General features: G+C 42.5%; 1 protein-coding gene across 3 annotated transcripts in view; it reads left to right on the forward strand.

The window, feature by feature from the left end:
• Nucleotides 1–492: 492 nt before the first annotated feature.
• The window catches only part of LOC131688993 (cytokine receptor-like), an 860,358-nt gene continuing 840,290 nt past the window's right edge, over nucleotides 493–20,560 (forward strand). For all 3 annotated transcript variants that reach the window (XM_058973707.1, XM_058973708.1, XM_058973706.1), the window contains exons 1-2: nucleotides 493–828; nucleotides 880–964. The gene's annotated coding sequence lies outside the window, so the exon portion shown is untranslated. The remainder of the gene's footprint in view (nucleotides 829–879; nucleotides 965–20,560) is intronic.

Raw genomic sequence — 20,560 nt, forward strand, 5'->3', positions numbered from 1 at the left:
ACAAAAACAAATCTTTTGTATCAAACAAAGGAGAGAACAACTCAAATTTAGTTGAAATTTGAAAGATTCTGTTGGTTTTTAACAAAGGGATCAGTTAGATCTAACAAATTTTATTTTAATTCAACAATATTTCTATTTAAAATGTAAACAGAAGTATTTGCTGAACTAAACCAAATACATGCTTTTGAAAAACGCCCATTTCAGTTTGAAACAGTCATTCTCCACGTTTTACACGCAGAAGAATCAGGCCTTTTGAATCAACAAAACGTTTTGTTGAATCTAAAACGTGCCGAATGACTGTTTCAAATCTATAGATTCAACAAAACGTTTTGTTGGTTCAAAAAGGCCTGATTTTTCTGCGTGTACTTTACGAAAGCGATTTGAAACGTTTAAATTGACTGACAGTTTTACATATGACAGCTGGAGGAAAACAAACCCCCAAGTAGTGTGAGTGAAATCATTTGCATAAACAAAGCGGCAAAAGTCAATGGGATTGTTTTCAACCAGGAAACTGCACTGTGTTCGTGAGACCGGTCGACAAGAACTCAATGGCAGCTCAATAATTGAATATTCATAAAATTTATTTAATAACTCAGTTTATTTACAATCGTCACTAAAGGATCATTTGAATTCGCACTCTTGATTGATGATATATTTATGTGAACATTGTATTTTTGGACTTGATTTTTATTTATGTCGAATTGTTTTGATATCAGAAATTATCAATAAGCAGTATTTGGGTTTTCAAGAAGCTTGATTAAATATAATACGGAAGGAAGTAGTTTCATCTGTATGAACAAATGAGAGCGGCTTTTAGGAGTACAAAATGTAAGCCTTAGAATACTTGGAATTGCAGTTACTAATATCATTTTTTTTTAGGATGGTAGTTTGTACCGTTCGAGTTTTCTGTAATTATTGAGCAAATACAATCAGCTATAATTTAACGAATATTTTTATTGCATATGTAAGTATGAATATTACCACTAATTCGACCTGATTAAGCGTTCTCCGTTCCTTCAAATAGAAGTCGTAAACAAATAGGAAGCCATTCATTTCCTGGACAGGTCCAGGTAATTGTTTAATTTTGAGACTTGTAAAAGAGGTCCAATTTAATGAGTTTTTTTTTGCCAAAAGGGTGGTGTATTTCATAAATAAACCGAATCCGAGAGCAGAAATGTAAAATTTTTAACCATAGTTTGATAAACTGAAGAAAAAATGTGTGCTTAATTTATAATTTGCAATTTTATTGGTGTTAACCAGAACCTGGTAGTTCAAATTGTTTTCAGGTCAATAATATAACCTAATAATAGCAATCTTAACAATATTAGTTTTTTCAACAAGTGAGCTTACACATCGGAGCTAGTGTGATGCGGCCTGCCCGCATACTTGAAGTCTGACGAGGGGATATAGCCCTTATGTTTGAGCAAAACGGGCAAACGAGAGGATCACAGGAGTGTTTGCGATTCCAGCAAAGGGTTAATCAATTACACGTCCAGCGTCTCGAGTATGCGGCCAAGCCACATCACCCTTGCTCCGCTGTATAAGCTCACTTGTTTGAGCACTGACAATTTCACATTTCCGCTCCCGGATTCGGTTAATTCAGGTACCCACCACACGAAACTTTTAGCAAAAAACCTCATTGAAAATGGATCTTTATCACTGAAGTCTCTAAACCTGACAATTACCCGAATTGTTGTTGGTTCTACTATCCAAGCTCCACTAGTACACTGTCGCTCTACACATAATTGTCCCAAGTGTATATGGAATCTCATAACATATGGGACAGTTATGCTTATAGCGGTATGTTTTAAATTCATTTTTTTTCTCGGTAATTTATGGCTCTTCCTCAACTGTCAATACGCGGTATTATATATGAACGGCCCCTTGATAATGTATTTAGGAGCAGTCAGTCCAATGAAAAATAGTATTGACGGAATTAAGGGCGCAAGAATACCAAATCATGTGATATAATTGTTGGAAGATTAGAGAGCTCCTCCCCTGCCTGTAACCTGTGAAAACATCGTCAACAATGAAATCATGCCTCTCCCGATCACGTAATGTTTCAGTATTATACCTTTCTACGTCTATACTGCCCATAAACGCATAAGAGTCCCATGTGGAATTTTTACGAAAATGAGTTATCCGTTGGATTGTATTCTCTATCACCAATGAATCACACTGTACAAATAAGATTACCGGGTTTGTTCAGAAAATATCAAAAAAAATATGCCAAAACATGGTTGTCCCATCCATTTGGCTCAATTAGTTGTTCAGAGTCAATGCGGTAATATCGAAATGGCTGGTCTGAGCAGTTTTTTTTATTCATTTCGTTTATTTGATAGGCACAAATGCGTTAGCTTGGCGGTGCCAAATTCTTTTGTTTTTACATTTTGGATATTTTAAAACTAGGAGGTTACAATGCTGAAATATTTTTTTTATGAAAGAGAAAAATTTTACAGCTATCTTGAGACTAGAAATAAGATTCTATATACAAGAGAGGGGACAAAAAAAATTTTTAATGAAAAATTTTAAAACAAGGAATTCAATAGTAATAGGTTTTAGGAAATATTTACAGTTATCTTAAAACTAACAATATAGTTTGGTACACAAAAGGGGGAACAAATATTTATGAAAAATTTCACCGGTGTTTTAAAACTAGGGATACAATTCTATTTACAAGATGGTGGACAATAGTTTTAACAAAGAGGTAAAATTACAAGTATCTTAAAACTAGGAATACGGAATACAAATCTGATTTTTTGTCGGAGACTTATGCTTGGTCAAGATATTCAGAGGGGGGATTATTTCCAAAATCGGTGTAGAAGCAGTTGTATCAAGGACAGGGGAGAGAATGCGTAGATGGTGACTGGGAGAGAAGAGCAAAACTTGCAACTTTCGGACAAACGGGAGATCAGCGAAACCAATTAGCGCCTCAGTCTAGTAGGTCGGATTGGCGGATGGTATTCTTCGAACCCGCGGGGAATCCTTCAAAAGTCATCGGACCTCGAGTCGCTCTCGGTTCAGTTTCCGTAGTGGTAAGGGCGACGGCGGTTACATAGTGGCAGTCTGGAGCTGATCGGTTCCACACGGCAGGAGGAAACTTCTAAAAACGAGAAATAAAAAGAGAGGGGCTAAATTGGGATATTTATCGTTTTAATGAAAGTATAAATAAGGGACATATAGGGGAAATCACGATTTGCCAGCATATCTCGGACTGGGACATTGGGTGGTCTACCTCGGGCCCGAAGGGAATCCTTTAACTGAGACCTGGCGTCCAAATACGCGGCGCATACCCAGACAACGTGCTCGATGTCGTGATAGCCCTCGCCACAGGCGCACAGACTACTCTCCGCAAGCCCAATACGCCGCAAATGCGCATCCAAGGTGTACTGGTTGGACATAAGTCGGGACATTACACGTACGAAATCTCGACCCACATCCATCCCTCTGAACCAAGGCTTCGTTGATACCTTTGGGATAATGGAATGTAGCCATCGTCCAAGTTCACCATTGCTCCACGAGGTTTGCCAGCTGTTGAGTGTCCTCTGAAGACAAATACTAAAAAATTCGTTGAAGCAGATTGGCCTTTCGTATATGTCACCATTTGCTAATGAGTCGACCTTTTCATTGCCCGGGATAGAGCAATGAGAGGGGACCCAAACAAAGGTAATCAGATAAGATTTTTCAGATAACGTACACAAGGACTCGCGTATCTTCCCCAGGAAATATGGGAATTGCTTTTTGGGCTTCATCGAACGAAGAGCCTCGATAGAGCTGAGGCTGTCCGAAATGATGAAGAAGTGATCTGTGGGCAGAGTGTCGATGATCCCAAGGGTGTACTGAATTGCAACTAACTCTGCGACGTAAACTGAAGCAGGATCATTGAGCTTGAATGAAGCGGTGATAGTATTACTGAATATACCGAAGCCAGAGTACCCATCGAGATTTAATCCGCCAGTGTAAAACATTTTGTCGCAGTCGACTTCTCGGAATTCATTATAAAATAGATTGGGGATCACTTGCGGGCGCATATGGTCCGGGATTCCACGAATCTCTTCCTTCATGGATGTGTCGAAGAATACAGTAGAATCAGAAGTATCTAGGAAACGAACACGGTTGGGAGTATATGAAGAAGGATTAATGCTCTGTGGCATATAGTCGAAGTACAAGGCCATAAATCGGGTTTGAGAATTAAGCTCGACGAGCCTCTCGAAGTTTTCAATCACCAACGGGTTCAGAATGTCGCATCGGATGAGCAATCTCCCAAAATCGATTTTTTAGCGGAAGAACGCCCGCCAGCACTTCGAGACTCATCGTATGGGTCGAGTGCATGCAACCCAAGGAAATGCGCAAGCAACGATACTGGATTCTCTCCAGTTTGATGAAGTGTATGTTCGCAGCGGAGCGGAAACAGAAACACCCGTACTCCATCACAGACAATATCGTTGTTTGGTACAACCTGATCAGGTCTCCTAGGTGAGCACCCTACCATGTTCCAGTTATTGTTCGGAGAAAATTGATCCTTTGTTGGCATTTCTGTTTCAGATACCTAATGTGACATCCCCAGGTACCTTTAGAGTCGAACCAGACCCCGAGATATTTAAATGTGGAAACCTGGTTGATCATTGCACCCATTAACAGAAGCTAGAGATGCGCCGGCTCACGCTTCCTAGAAAAAAAAACGACCAACTCAGTTTTCTCCGTGGAGAACTCAATACCCAGCTGAAGAGCCCAAGCAGACAAATTGTCCAAGGTATCTTGTAATGGTCCTTGCAAGTCGGCAGCTTTGGGCCCAGTAACAGAGACCACGCCGTCGTCCGCAAGTTGACTTAGCGTGCATGAATTGGCAAGACAATCGTCAATGTCATTCACGTAAAAATTGTAGAGTAGGGGACTTAGACATGAGCCCTGGGGAAGACCCATGTAGCTAAATCGCAATGTTGTTAAATCGCCATGCGAAAAGTGCATGTGCTTTTCAGACAACAGGTTTAGCAAAAAGTTATTTAAAATTGGCGAAAGACCATGTTGGTGCAGCTTCTCTGACAGAATGTTAATAGAAACTGAGTCAAAAGCCCCCTTAATACCCAAGAAGACTGATGCCATCTGCTCTTTGTTAGCATAGGCCATTTGGATTTCTGTAAAAAGCAACACAAGGCAATCGTTCGTCCCTTTGCCTTTGCGGAAGCCAAATTGTGTATCTGACAGTAAGCCATTTGCTTCAACCCAATTGTCGAGGCGAAACAAGATCATTTTCTCGAACAACTTCCGAATACAGGACAGCATTGCAATCGGCCGATACGAGTTGTGGTCGGAGGCTGGTTTTCCTGGTTTTTGGATGGCGATGACCTTCACTTGCCTCCATTCATAAGGGACAATGTTACCCTCAAGAAACTTGTTAAATAAATTCAACAAGCGCCTTTTTGCAGTGTCAGGCAGATTCTTCAGCAAGTTAAATTTGATTCTGTCTAACCCTGGGGCGTTATTGTTGCATGATAAGAGAGCAAGTGAGAACTCCACCATCGAAAACGGTGTTTCGTTCGCGGTATCGTGAGGAGACGCGGCGCGACACGTTTTCTGTACCGGGACAGAATCCGGACAGATCTTCTTGGCGAAAGCAAATATCCAACGGTTTGAATATTCCACGTTCTCGTTGGTACTATTACGGTTACGCATACGTCGAGCCGTACCCCAAAGAGTGCTCATCGCTGTTTCTCTCGTTAACCCGTCAACGAACCGGCGCCAATAACTGCGTTTTTTGGCTTTCATTAGACTTTTCATTCGCCTTTCTAACGACGCGTACTGTTGATAGCTAGCGGGTAACCCGTCTTCCCGGAAGGCCTTATATGCAGTGGACTTTTCCGCGTACAGCTCTGAGCACTCTTTATCCCACCACAGGGTGGGAGACCGTCCATGGATATTCGCGCTGGGTACTGGTTTAGTCTGAGCTTGATTCGCACTGTCGAGAATCAAGCCAGCCAAATACCTGTACTCTTCCTCCGGAGGAAGTTCTTGAGTGGATTCGATTTTAACGGATATCGCGGTCGCGTAACTCTTCCAATCCGTGTGAGGTCATACGAGACATTGAATGTTTCCGATGGTCTTGAACCGTTAGCAATTGAAATCACGATAGGCAAATGATCGTTACCGTGGGGATCAGGGATCACCTTCCACATGCAATCTAACTGCAGCGATGTCGAGCAAAGCGATAAATCCAACGCGCTTGCGCGTGCTGGTGGTGTAGGAATCCGCGTCATTTCTCCCGTGTTTAAGATGGTCATGTTGAAATTATCGCAAAGATCTTGGATTAATGTTGATCTATTATCATCATGAAGACAGCCCCATACCGTACCGTGCGAGTTAATGTCTCCCAGAACTAGCCGCGGTGCCGGTAAAGATTCCGTGATATTACAAAGCGTTCGGTGCCCTACCGAGGCTCTAGGAGGAATGTAGATGGAAGCAATGCAAAGGTCTTTACCTTTGACTAAAACTTAACAAGCGACAATTTCAATGCCTGGTGTCGAAGGGAGGTTAATTCGGTTGAAAGATCCACTTTTTCTCGATCCAGACGAATTATATTAAAGTCGTGGAAGTTGAGATTTATATCGGAAGTTAACCAAGTTTCACATAATGCGACACCATTGCTCCACGAGGTTTGCCAGCTGTTGAGTGTCCTCTAACGACAAATACTAAAAAATTCGTTGAAGCAGATTGGTCTTTCGTATATGTCACCATTTAATGCGCCCACCTTTGCTAATGAGTCGGCCTTTTCATTGCCCGGGATAGAGCAATGAGAGGGGACCCAAACAAAGGTAATCAGATAAGATTTTTCAGATAACGTACACAAGGACTCGCGTGTCTTCCCCAGGAAATATGGGAATTTCTTTTTGGGCTTCATCGAACGAAGAGCCTCGATAGAGCTGAGGCTGTCCGAAATGATGAAGAAGTGATCTGTGGGCAGAGTGTCGTTGATCCCAAGGGTGTACTGAATTGCAGCTAACTCTGCGACGTAAACTGAAGCAGGATCATTGAGCTTGAATGAAGCGGTGATAGTATTACTGAATATACCGAAGCCAGTGGACCCATCGAGATTTGATCCGTCAGTGTAAAACATTTTGTCGCAGTCGACTTCTCGGAATTTATTATAAAATATATTGGGGATCACTTGCGGGCGCATATGGTCCGGGATTCCACAAATCTCTTCCTTCATGGATGTGTCGAAGAATACAGTAGAATCAGAAGTATCTAGGAAACGAACACGGTTGGGAGTATATGAAGAAGGATTAATGCTCTGTGCCATGTAGTCGAAGTACAAGGCCATAAATCGGGTTTGAGAATTAAGCTCGACGAGCCTCTCGAAGTTTTCAATCGCCAACGGGTCCAGAATGTCGCATCGGATGAGCAATCGATATGAGAGTTCTCAAAATCGATTTTTTAGCGAAAGAACGCCCGCCAGCACTTCGAGACTCATCGTATGGGTCAAGTGCATGCAACCCAAGGCAATGCGTAAGCAACGATACTGGATTCTCTCCAGTTTAATGAAGTGTATGTTCGCAGCGGAGCGGAAACAGAAACACCCGTACTCCATCACCGGCAATATCGTTGTTTGGTATAACCTGATCAGATCTCCTGGGTGGGCACCCCACCATGTTCCAGTAATTGTTCGGAGAAAGTTGATCCTTTGTTGGCATTTCTGTTTCAGATACTCAGAGGCGACGCGTCGGTACGTTCAACCTGTTCATTGAACAGGTTGCCAAGATCAGCCGACTCGAAACCCATTTTGAGTTAACAGTAGCACGATAACTATTTTAAATGAAAGTAATAATATCCAAAACTTGAAGTTATTACAATTTCTAGAGCATTTTTTTTCAAAACGATGTACCTACAATGAGTGACTCTTTACTTTCTCTTCTGTTAATATGTAATTAGGTCGCTTTAACATTTATCCCTCAACTCTTTGCATAATATCCTAGCCAAAACCACTAGCTTTCGATCTGTACTGTGAAATACGTGATAAGTGATACAGTTACATCGTTAAAAATCGAAAAAGAAAGAAAACAAAGAGTCACTCATTGTAGATGTGTCATTTTGAATAGAAGCTCTAGATTTGATCTGAACCATAAACCAACTCAGCGTCTCCAGCGAGTAGAATTCACAGATTTTCTGCTTTCCCATGACCGGTTCAATCAGAAACTTGCACGTACTCTCACCGCATACTCTGGATGGAGCGATGGATGGAATAGCAGGGTGAGTGTCATGGGTGAATGCTTTTTATATTCTCTTTTGCACCGGTTCAAATCAAATATTGAACTAGCGTGCATTGTTGCGATGTCCACATGGGCGTTGGAGCTGTGTGCAAAACGAGAGCGCTTTATAATTTTTAAACACATTGCGTCATACGTTCATAGCTGTCGGTTGTACGCTTGTTTTCTTGGGTAGCTTAGCAAAATGTTTCTGCCCTTGGGACATACTAGTAAGCGCGTATGTATTTAGTTGGTTTAACGATAATAATGAACCGTCTACTTTTGCTTCAAAGAAATTGTTTGTTTTTTTGCATTTACATACTGAAAATATGTCTACTGATGTTATCTTGTTCTACGGTAAACTGAGCATTCTACAAGACTTTTGTTGAACAATTCATTGATGGGTTTTCACAACCAATTTGTTTTGCTCAGATCCGGCGAATTTTCCTGCCACAATTTCATTGGTCCTATTTGTTAGATGTTGGATGGAATCGACGACGAAATAAGCATATGATCAGAAAAGTAATGGAATCGAACTAGAGACGTTTCTGATCAGCAGCTTATTTCGTGACGTTTTGAGGGCCCTCGTGATATATTGAACAGGTTGTCGGTGGAACCACGCGTCGCCTCTGCAGATACTTAATTTGACATCCCCAGGTACCTTTAGAGTCGAACCAGACCCCGAGATATTTAAATGTGGAAACCTGGTTGATCATTGCACCCATTAACAGAAGCTAGAGATGCGCCGGCTCACGCTTCCTAGAAAAAAAAACGACCAACTCAGTTTTCTCCGTGGAGAACTCAATACCCAGCTGAAGAGCCCAAGCAGACAAATTGTCCAAGGTATCTTGTAATGGTCCTTGCAAGTCTGCAGCTTTGGGCCCAGTAACAGAGACCACCCCGTCGTCTGCAAGTTGCCTTAGCGTGCATGAATTGGCAAGACAATCGTCAATGTCATTCACGTAAAAATTGTAGAGTAGGGGACTTAGACATGAGCCCTGGGGAAGACCCATGTAGCTAAATCGCAATGTTGTTACATCGCCATGCGAAAAGTGCATGTGCTTTTCAGACAACAAGTTTAGCAAAAAGTTATTTAAAATTGGTGAAAGACCATGCTGGTGCAGCTTCTCTGACAGAATATTGATAGAAACTGAATCAAAAGCCCCCTTAATATCCAAGAAGGCTGATGCCATCTGCTCTTTGTTAGCATAGGCCATTTGGATTTCTGTAGAAAGCAACACAAGGCAATCGTTCGTCCCTTTGCCTTTGCGGAAGCCAAATTGTGTATCGGACAGTAAGCCATTTGCTTCAACCCAATTGTCGAGGCGAAACAAGATCATTTTCTCGAACAACTTCCGAATACATGACAGCATTGCAATCGGCCGATACGAGTTGTGGTCGGAGGCTGGTTTTCCTGGTTTTTGGATGGCGATGACCTTCACTTACCTCCATTCATAAGGGACAATGTTACCCTCAAGAAACTTGTTAAAAAATTCAACAAGCGCCTTTTTGCAGTGTCAGGCAGATTCTTCAGCAAGTTGAATTTGATTCTGTCTAACCCTGGGGCGTTATTGTTGCATGATAAGAGAGCAACTGAGAACTCCACCATCGAAAACGGTATTTCGTTCGCGGTATCGTGAAGAGACGCGGCGCGGCACGTTTTCTGTACCGGGACAGAGTCCGGACAGATCTTCTTGGCGAAAGCGAATATCCAACGGTTTGAATATTCCACGTTCTCGTTGGTACTATTACGGTTACGCATACGTCGAGCCGTACCCCAAAGAGTGCTCATCGCTGTTTCTCTCGTTAACCCGTCAACGAACCGGCGCCAATAACTGCGTTTTTGGCTTTCATTAGACTCTTCATTCGCCTTTCTAACGACGCGTACTGTTGATAGCTAGCGGGTAACCCGTCTTCCCGGAAGGCCTTATATGCAGTGGACTTTTCCGCGTACAGCTCTGAGCACTCTTTATCCCACCACAGGGTGGGAGACCGTCCATGGGTATTCGCGTTGGGTACTGGTTTAGTCTGAGCTTGATTCGCACTGTCGAGAATCAAGCCAGACAAAAACCTGTACTCTTCCTCCGGAGGAAGTTCTTGAGTGGATTCGATTTTAACGGATATCGCGGTCGCGTAACTCTTCCAATCAATGTTCCGTGTGAGGTCATACGAGACATTGATTGTTTTCGATGGTCTTGAACCGTTAGCAATTGAAATCACGATAGGCAAATGACCGCTACCGTGGGGATCAGGGATCACCTTCCACATGCAATCTAACTGCAGCGATGTCGAGCAAAGCGATAAATCCAACGCGCTTGCGCGTGCTGGTGGTGTAGGAATCCGCGTCATTTTTCCCGTGTTTAAGATGGTCACATTGAAATTATCGCAAAGATCTTGGATTAATGTTGATCTATTATCATCATGAAGACAGCCCCATACCGTACCGTGCGAGTTAATGTCTCCCAGAACTAGCCGCGGTGCCGGTAAAGATTCCGTGATATTACAAAGCGTTCGGTGCCCTACCGAGGCTCTAGGAGGAATGTAGATGGAAGCAATGCAAACCTTTGATTAAAACTTGACAAGCGACAATTTCAATGCCTGGTGTCGAAGGGAGGTTAATTCGGTTGAAAGAATAGCACTTTTTGATCCCCAGGGGTTTTCTCGATCCAGACTAATTATATTAAAGTCGTGGAAGTTGAGATTTATATCGGAAGTTAACCAAGTTTCACATAATGCGAAAGCATCACATTTTAAACTATTTAGTAAAAATTTAAAGGAATCGTTTTTCGGGAGGATACTTCTGCTGTTCCACTGTAGAACAGTGATCGAATCGGTGACCTCGTTCGATGACTACAATCGCTGCAAGGAGGGGCCATTTAGTAGTCAACTGCTTCAAAAATGTTTGCACTATAGGGAGAAAACGTATCAGAAGGCTTTTAAGAGGACCAGTAACATTGAAAGCTGTGAAAATTAAGTCCACTATGTCAGAAAATTTCATTAGTCCGCTACTGGACTGAGTATCTGTGTGAAAAAGGTGACACTTGGGGTTTTTGGTGTCCCTGGAAGTGGTGGGTACTCCTTGTTAGAATTAATATTTCCAAGTCCTGGAGCAAATTGCTTCGGCTTTTGTGCATCACTTCCGTTGGATTTATTGATTGTAGTTGGCGCACTCTTAGTGGACGACACCTTGGCACCCTTACGAGGCAATGTAGGGTAGGCTAGATTTCTCCTCTTCCTGGATTCCCCTGGGTTAACCAATGATGTTCCCTCTTGTGGGTCGTCAGATTCTTGCTCAACGCCAGCCAAAAGAGCAATGGAATTTTCGGAAGGGACAGATGGCGAAGCATTCTTTAGCATTTCTGCATAAGAGTGCCTCGAGCGATTCTTAAGGGAGCGCTTAATTTTATCCCCGCGCTGCTTGTACGCCGGGCATGACTTAAAAGCATGCGGAGGGCCCCCGCAGTAATTACACTTCTCAGTTTCTCCACCGCAAGCATCATCCTCATGCTCTCCCTCGCATTTGCCGCACCGTTTTTTATTGCCACAATAAGTGACTGTGTGGCCCAGTTGCTTGCAATTGCTGCAGTTCATTACCCGCGGTACAAACAGGCGAACAGGTAGGCGAACCTTATCCAGGAGGACATTGTTGGGAAGAGCAGATCCGGAGAAAGTCACCCGAATCGAGTCTGACGGAGAATAAGTTGTCTTATCATCTTCAGTTTTTGCGGAATACAATTGCTTGCATTCCAGAATCTTCACCTTTTGAAGTGAAGGGTCCTTAAAGCAGCCAACCCCGTACTTCAACAGGTTCGGCGACGACCCCATCGATCTCCACAACCCTACAAGGCACATACACTTTGAATTGCTTCGTAAAACGCTCGCTGCGAGCAATCTGGTTTGCCTGGTCGAGGTCATTTACAATAACGCGTATCTTATTAGCTCGAACACGTGTTATCTGAGATACGGACGGGTAGTTAGCAGTCAGCTCCCGTGATATTTCTAGAATATTGGGCGATTTCGTGTTGGGCCGGAAATACACCACCCAGGGTCCATTTGAACTGGCTGAGTATGTTTTAATACGGGGAGGACTGGGGGAATCAGGGGAGGGTGTAATTTCGGGTTTATCCGGTAAATCCATGGGAATATCATTCCCATCCAATATTATTTCGCCCTCGGCCATTTAGGCACGAGGATAACACGTGGTGTAAACGAGAGATGAAACTTATATTCAGAGGAAAGGGAAGAAGTAGAGACCGATCGGGGAAAGTGAATTAAAAAAAAAATACTTAGCTTATATAGCGGCGATTCCGGCTATTCTGGTATTCACTTCACCAGCCTGGGCACCGGCGAACAAAGACTGCCTCAAACAATGGTTGACCTTCACTGACAATATTTATTCTTATTCACTTTATGCACGGCACCAGAAAACTAACTGCTTCGATCGAGAGCTCGGAGGGTTATCTGTTCTGAGCAGTTGTTAATAGTTCAACGATTGATGTTTGTTTCAATGCCCTGCCCTTTTGCTCAGTAAGGGGAATGGGCGCGTTGTGTCAGGTTGGTCGAGGCACAATTCGATTGTGAGTCAGCGAATGCATGACGCACAAAAGAGCCTGAGCCGATTGCAATTACTATCAGGGATCAATCGAAGACTTAGAAATGGAAACATGTACGTCATTAAAATCGGTTCAGTTTACATAGTTACAATTCGCCAACAATGTGGGTCACTAAACTATAATATAATATATTTAAACGCAGTGTATTTATCACAAAATATAACTAACCATGTTCCTGTTTCATGTCCGTTGAACCATTCTGAGTGGCCAACATAAATTTATTTATTCGTAACACTCACCTTTTTCCTTTCTGTATCGTTTTAGTTATTTTTTTTTCTTCTCTGGAGAAGGGGACAAGATTTACTAAAGCTTAATGATGTGCAAAAACTCATGCATAAGATTATCAAGAGTGAACAAAAAGATGATAGCTCTCAGTATATCGCTGATCGAGAATCTACAACCATATGTACACATAATACTGGCACCTATGAATATAAGCAAAAACAAAGGAAAAGAAATATACAAGTGCACTAACGCCGGAGACTCCTGAATGCACTGAAACAAACAAAAAAGGGTACCGTACAAAAGATAAGAAAAAATAACCCATGAAATCGTGGACACAATGAGCTTACTAACAAAAAAGGACTAAGAAAGAAGAAAGAACGAAGGGAAAGTATCAACTGACCCATGACAGGCAGAGAACGCCGACATAACCGGGGATTAAGGTAATATCAAATGTGCTAATCCATTCGTACCTTACAGAGAAAGAAGGCGAAATCTAAAATCTAAAATAGCATCCATACTCTCAAAAGAACAAGGAATGGTGATAAAAAAGGCGGAGAATATTAGCGTAAAGGTAAATTAAGGAAACGGAAAGGTAAGAATGAAAGAACCAATGATAATAATAATGATACCAAATGACATTCTTTATATTGAAAAAGGTGTTTAAATGGCGCCCATGCGCTAATTCGTCCTAGTTTAAAATTTGGGTTGAGGGGGCACGCATTTTTGGCTTAGGGCAGAAATGCCGATCAGACCGGATCTACACCAAAAATGTACTATAAGGAAACAATTGATGTTTGTTTCAATGCTGAACCATGAAATGTAGATATGTTTGATTTGGCAAAGTTGTCTAGAGCATACAAATTGATGTTAATGTCAAAATGTTTAAATTGAAATTAAAGAAAACAATGAAATCAACGATGTCAATAAAATAACAAAAATAATAAAATCAATTAAATTAATGAAATCAATAAAATTAATGAAATCAATTAAACATGACTTAAATGCACGTCTGGTTGCGCTGGTTAGGCGATTCTCGAATAATCTCGAGCACACTCGAATTTTGTATACATATATCATTATTACTGCTACGGCGCATCGTATTGATACATCTATCCTTGCACAGAGGCAATTGCGTGATGTGTGTGTTACTCACATATGGTAAGCAACTCATACGAAGGGGGGGGGGGAGAACTCACGATTAGAGGTCTATCCGCACTAGACCGATCCGATCCGACCCGACTTTTTCATCTTCGGATTCGCTCGGGTTGTTGACGAGATGGTGTTGGCAGCATGTCGGGCGTCCGACGCAAAAAAGAATCGTTGCCAACTGTGGAATTTACATTTAGCTGACCGAGAATCACCCAACGCGGAACCGAACAGCGTACAACTTACCTCGTTGACTGTCTGCTGGCAAAAGACCAACTCTCCACCCAGTGATCGCGGAGGCCTACTCTGATGTTATCATGCGCGCTCCTTGTGCGAGGTGTATATAAGTATTTACCTTGGATCCGTGTTGACATCTAGCCAAGCGGTACAATGTGAGATACACACTGAAGGAGGTACCCCACATCTCACTCCTCCTTCAAAAAAAATGTAAGGGAGAGGGAGAAACAAGGCTCGCAAGATTTTGTTATCGTGATGAGTGGAATGTGTTTTCTTAACTTTTTACTTTCGATTAAAATTTGATTTTCCCTCCATGAGTTTAATCATCTCTAGTGATCTCGATTACAATTTTTACTTGGAATTTCGTTGGCTAAGTAGTAGTCTTACTTTCGTTTTTCTTCCACAACGTGTATACGTATACTATAGTTCCATTCCTCGTATTGTCGGATTTAAGCGCCATTTCGCACCCTCTTATGGGACCATCCATAAATGACGTAGCATTATATGTGGGAGGGAGGAGTTTTGTATTTTGTGATGATGTGTGACGACAGGGAGGTAGGGGGTCATGTCATGCTACGCAGCTTTTTTAAAGGGGAATAATTAACATCGTTTTTCATTTTTTTAAAAAAATTGCGGTGACAAGGGGGGAAGAGTTGCCGTCAAGATTCGTAATTATTAGGGGGGTATTTAGAGGAATGTGACGAAATGCTACGATGGGGGAGGGGGTGCTAAAAATCATTCGAAACATGCTACGTCATTTATGGATGGTCCCTATGTCGTTTTTGCTTGAGGCATAAACTAACTCAGTTTCGGTCCTAACTGCTGTCAAACCGTTTGTTTGAAACCAGTTTCGAACCTAGGTTATGCACCACTAAACTGAAAACCGAACTGGATTCCATCCTGAAATATATTTCGGGTTCGCTCACACCACCGCTGTTTTGCGAGAACCCAACTCAGTTTCATTAAAAACGTTTATTTGAATCAACTAACCTGGATTAATGTCTAGGTTCTCAATCAAAAACGACACTAGTGCACGTGACATGACATTTCAATAATCGGCCGTCGTCGTCTACTCGGGTATGTATAGGTTAGTGCTTCCAGAATTACCGTTTCGCCATTTATGATATCGTCTTAATAAATATAGTGTGAAACCATTTAGTATTCCTAGCCAACGGAAAGTTGTCATAGTCCAAATTACCCCCCACTGAAATGGAATCAACCGATGAAAACACCATCACTGTGGTTCGGTAGACCTCATATAACACCATATTTCGGTGTGTAGATGGATTCCATTTAATTGTTGTGAAATTTGGTACAGATCGTATTGAGGGTCTTTTGAAGGAACTCTCCCTCTCCTAGGTTGACGGGTTTGACGGTATTGCAAACATCTTCAAGCAGATTTGAACAGACACCTGCTTTAGGATGGTTATTGCATTGCGCCTCGATAGTGGTGCATCGAGGAGACCGAGAGGGCTTATGGGCCTTTTTTATGTTTTGTGTTTTTTCATACTCTGCACCAGCCCAAACTAACAGTCAACTAAGAGCCTGTGCACACTGGCGTGGCCGATTGGCGGGTCGCCGTGGATTGACTTTTTCTGTGGGCTGTGTTTGCAGACATTGTTCAACAGCTTAACGGCAGTCTTTGTGAGCACGGCTCGCAGTGGAAGTCATTGTGTGTCGATTTATCGGTCGACCTCGGCAACGTGCACAGGCGCATTAAAAAAAAATAACAGTAGAACCCTATTAGTTGCGTTGTGTTGTAATAATTGTAGTTTTTGGTACTAGTGTACAATTGTGTGCTAGCCGTGTGTCTATCTGTGTATGTGGGCGTCTGAGTATTTGTGACATGTGGACCAGGGAATGGATGCAGAACTGGCTTATATGATGGAATAGTGGGTGATCCTTCTTGGGATTCGTTGGTCACTTTTTACTGGTGTTCAATTCGTGCATTCGATTCGATTCATTCGGATTGGATAAATGAAGGTACGATTGATTTACCGATGCACGTCAATCATTCATTCCCGTCCAGCATAGCATGAGTATCTTCTAACGGAGTTAATTGTCGTTAATGGTAAATATATATCATGTTTTGGCATTTGGACGATTCCAAGTAGTTTTATTGCATGGTACATGTGTTGTTCAATTAATATTCAATAACAGTACTAACTCTACTCTTTATTTTATTTTATTTATTTTCGATCTCATGCGTCATATTCCTTTGATGACTTCTCCGAGATAATTTAACATAAAAGGGCAACATTGCTGTCAACAATGACTATTCGCTGCCATCAGACGTCGCCAGGTTTTAGAAAAATTGAGATATACTTTCGTACTCAATTGAATCAGATAAGTAGGAACGAACAACAAACTGTAAGTAGCATATTACACATGTCTTATTTTAACATCATGCATATTTGTATTAACATATTATTTACAGGTAACACACATTTCTCAACATGCAACACTTCCCATTCAACACGTAAACATTCACACACGCAAATATACAAATGCTCGACAGGTGACTGGGCCAAGTGCATTCACTCGTAGGATCTATCATTTCGGTGATCGCCTCGATTCTACGAAACCAGTGCACAATTAAGCTGACATAAGCTAGTCTCGTCTGGTGAATGCATGTAACCTGGAAGCCCCAGACACGACAGGACGAGACGGACAGATGACGGACTGGTCTCGACGGGGCCTAGTTCAGAGTTTTAGGCATTCTTCAATGCACGGCTAGCGACCTCAAAAAAAAAGATCGTATTGAGGGTCTTTTGAAGGAACTCTGTTGTTTGTGTCAATTAAGATTTACTCGGGTAGGCAGCTGCTACGGTTATAGAATTTTATCAATGATTTTTTTGCCTTTCTTATATCTTCCTCCTTCACAAACACTACATCGTTCCCTTAAGTTTCAGCGATTTTTCTTAGGCTTGTCTCTTCGTTTTGTTTCTTTTCGTTCACCTGAACAAGGATCGCTACAAGAGCAGTGCGCCATGAGACAAATACATATACAAAATTATTAACCGTTAGCAAAATGCAACAAATATATAAAATGTTTATACCCTCTTATAAATAGGAATTCTAGGCTCTGCCTAAAGAACAAACTATAAATTTATAAACAAATATTTAGACCGGCAATGCTATATGCAGTGCCAATCTGGGCAAGTTGTTGTGCTACTAGGAAGAAAACGCTTCAAAGGATTCAGAATAAAATTGTGAAAATGATTTTGAAGCGTCCTCCCTGGTTTAGCACAAATGAGTTGCACATCATTCGTTTTCGAGCTCTCCATCGAGACAGAGGTTGTTTTTTCTAGTCCGTAGTGCTGTGTGAGGCGATAAAGAATAGTGTTAATCCGCATTCAAGGTTATTTTGCCAGTTCGGTTCGGTCCTCAGTCTTTTGTTCGCGTGTGAGGATTAAACAATAGCCAGCTGCATAAGCTGGATCGGTTCGTCGTTGGACACCAATTTAAAGCTAAGTGGTTTTTGTCTTTTGTAACACATTTATTGCTTTCTTCCGTCTGCGCGGGCGCTGACCCCGTGCGTTGACGTTTTCTATGGTTCCCTCTCCGGACGGTCAAATGGAAGTTGAATCGGGTTCAACTTCTAAGGCTCCCCCCGGCCCAAATGCTATCCAGAACTCTCAACTGGTTCATTTGTGGTCTTCTTTCGGCCCAAGACTAAATCACTGAATCTTCTTCAGATTTCTAGAGACCTGACGGAACGGTTCTCGGCTGTGACCGAAATTTCGAAGGTCCGCTCAGATAAGATAAGGGTGTTGCTAGCCAACTCAAAGCAGGCAAACGATATTGCTTGCTGTGAGCACTTTACGCGGGATTATAACGTGTATATTCCAGCTGTAAAAGTACAATCCGAAGGCGTCGTAACCGATGAGAGTTTGACGTGCGAGGATCTGCTGAAGTACGCTCGAGACCGCTTACTTCAGCCAGTGAAAATACTTGAGTACAAACGTTTGCACTCAGTAGTAGTTGCGGGGGATGGTTCAAAAACGTACCCCCAGTCAAACTCTTATCGGGTGACCTTCGCTGGTACCGCTTTGCCAAATTTCGTCCTCTTGCACAACGTTCGTCTGCCTGTGTGTCTGTTTGTGCCGCGGGTCATGAATTGCACAAAGTGTAAACAACTGGGTCACACAGCCACCCATTGTAGCAATAAGGCCCGCTGTGGAAAATGCGGGGAGGATCATCTAGATGATTCATGCAGTAAGCAAGCCGAAAAGTGTCCTTACTGTGCGGAGAGTCTGCATGATATCTCGGCATGTCCCGCGTACAAACTACGCGGGGATAAACTGAAACGTTCCCTTGCGGGACGATCCAAACATTCTTTCGCAGAAATGTTAAAGAATGCTACGCCACCATCCTCAGCAAACATCTATGACTCACTTGCCTCCTGACGAGGGCGAGGCTGGTAACCCACAAGAGGGAACATCTACTAGGGTGCCTAGAATTTATAGGAAGAGGAGGAACATTTCCTCTCGTAAAGTTCCTTGTAAAGGCCAGAAGGTGTCCCTTGACGGGGCTCCGAAAGTGACATCTATTGGAAGTGTTGCAACCAAACCGAAGCAATTAGCTCCTGGTCTCGGAGGATTAAGCTCAGAGAAGGAGTTCCCAGCACTTCCAGGAACATCAAAAATCCCAAGTGTTCCTTTGTTTCAGTTCGAGAGTAATCACAGCACTGGAATTATAAAACTCTCGGACATAGTGGACTGGATAATAAAAACTTTCAATATTACTGATCCTATTAAAAGTCTTATGTTAGCTTTTCTCCCTACAGTGAGAACATTTTTGAAGCAGTTGATTGCTAAATGGCCCCTCCTCTCAGCGATTGTATCTTTCGATAGCTAACTCATCGAACGAGGTCACGGATTTGATCACTGTTCTACAGTGGAATTGCAGAAGTATCATCCCGAAAATCGATTCCTTCAAAATTTTAATAAATAATTTGACTTGCGATGCATTTGCATTATGTGAAACTTGGTTAACTTCCGACGTAGATCTCAACTTCCACAACTTTAATATTATTCGCCTGGATCGAGACACCCCCTATGGAGGAGTGCTTTTAGGGATCAAAAAGTGCTATTCCTTCTACAGAATTAACCTTCCCTCGATAACAGGTATTGAAGTTGTCGCTTGTCAAGTAACAACCAAAGGCAAAAGCCTTTGCATAGCTTCCATATATATTCCCCCCAACACCGCGGTTGGGCACCAACGGCTACAAGACATCTTTGAATCCCTGCCAGCACCGCGACTAGTTTTAGGAAACTTTAACTCTCACGGTACAGTATGGGGTTGCCTCTATGATGATAACCGGCCTTCCTTAATTCAGGATCTTTGCGATAACTTCAATTTGACAATTTTAAACACGGGTGAAATGACACAGATTCCTGCTCCTCCAGCGCGCCCGAGCGCCTTAGACTTGTCCCTTTGCTCAACATCGCTGCGGTTAAATTGCACGTGGAAGGTAATTCCTGATCCCCACGGCAGCGACCATCTGCCGATTGTAGTCTCAATCAATAACGGTTCAAGGCCATTGAAATCATTCGTTATCGAGCACTCAGTCGAGATAGAAGTCTTTTGTCATCGGTCCGTACACTCTATAGCGACAAAAAGTGTTAATCCGCGTTCAAGGTTATTTGCACACTCTACGCCTAGTTGAGGTTTCAGTATTTTTTCCTTCTTTTGTGTTTCTGTTTCTGAGTACCGTTAGCCGGTCAGTGAAGTGAAGCGGTGTTCTTCTAGTAAGCCGTCTGGATACCGTTACCTACACAAGCTAAGTATTAGTTTTCGTTTCCCCTTCTTGGTTGTCTTAATAACGTGCACTGGGCAATAGGCCCGTGCAAAAATGACTTTCCCTGACGGCGGTTCATCTCAAGGTGAGATGGACGTCGAAATAAAATCGGCTCCCCGGCTCAAGGTATATCCGAGCTCGGCCACCGGGCCATTTGTGATCTTCTTTCGGACCAAAGAAAAAAAACTGTTTGAATCTGTTGCAGATTTCTCGAGTTCTGACGGATCGGTATTCGGCCGTGACAGAAATATCGAAAATTCGCCCTGATAAGCTTCGGGTGGTGGTTAACAGTTCAA

Source organism: Topomyia yanbarensis, chromosome 3, assembly GCF_030247195.1.
Source record: "Topomyia yanbarensis strain Yona2022 chromosome 3, ASM3024719v1, whole genome shotgun sequence".
Lineage (NCBI taxonomy): Eukaryota > Metazoa > Arthropoda > Insecta > Diptera > Culicidae > Topomyia > Topomyia yanbarensis.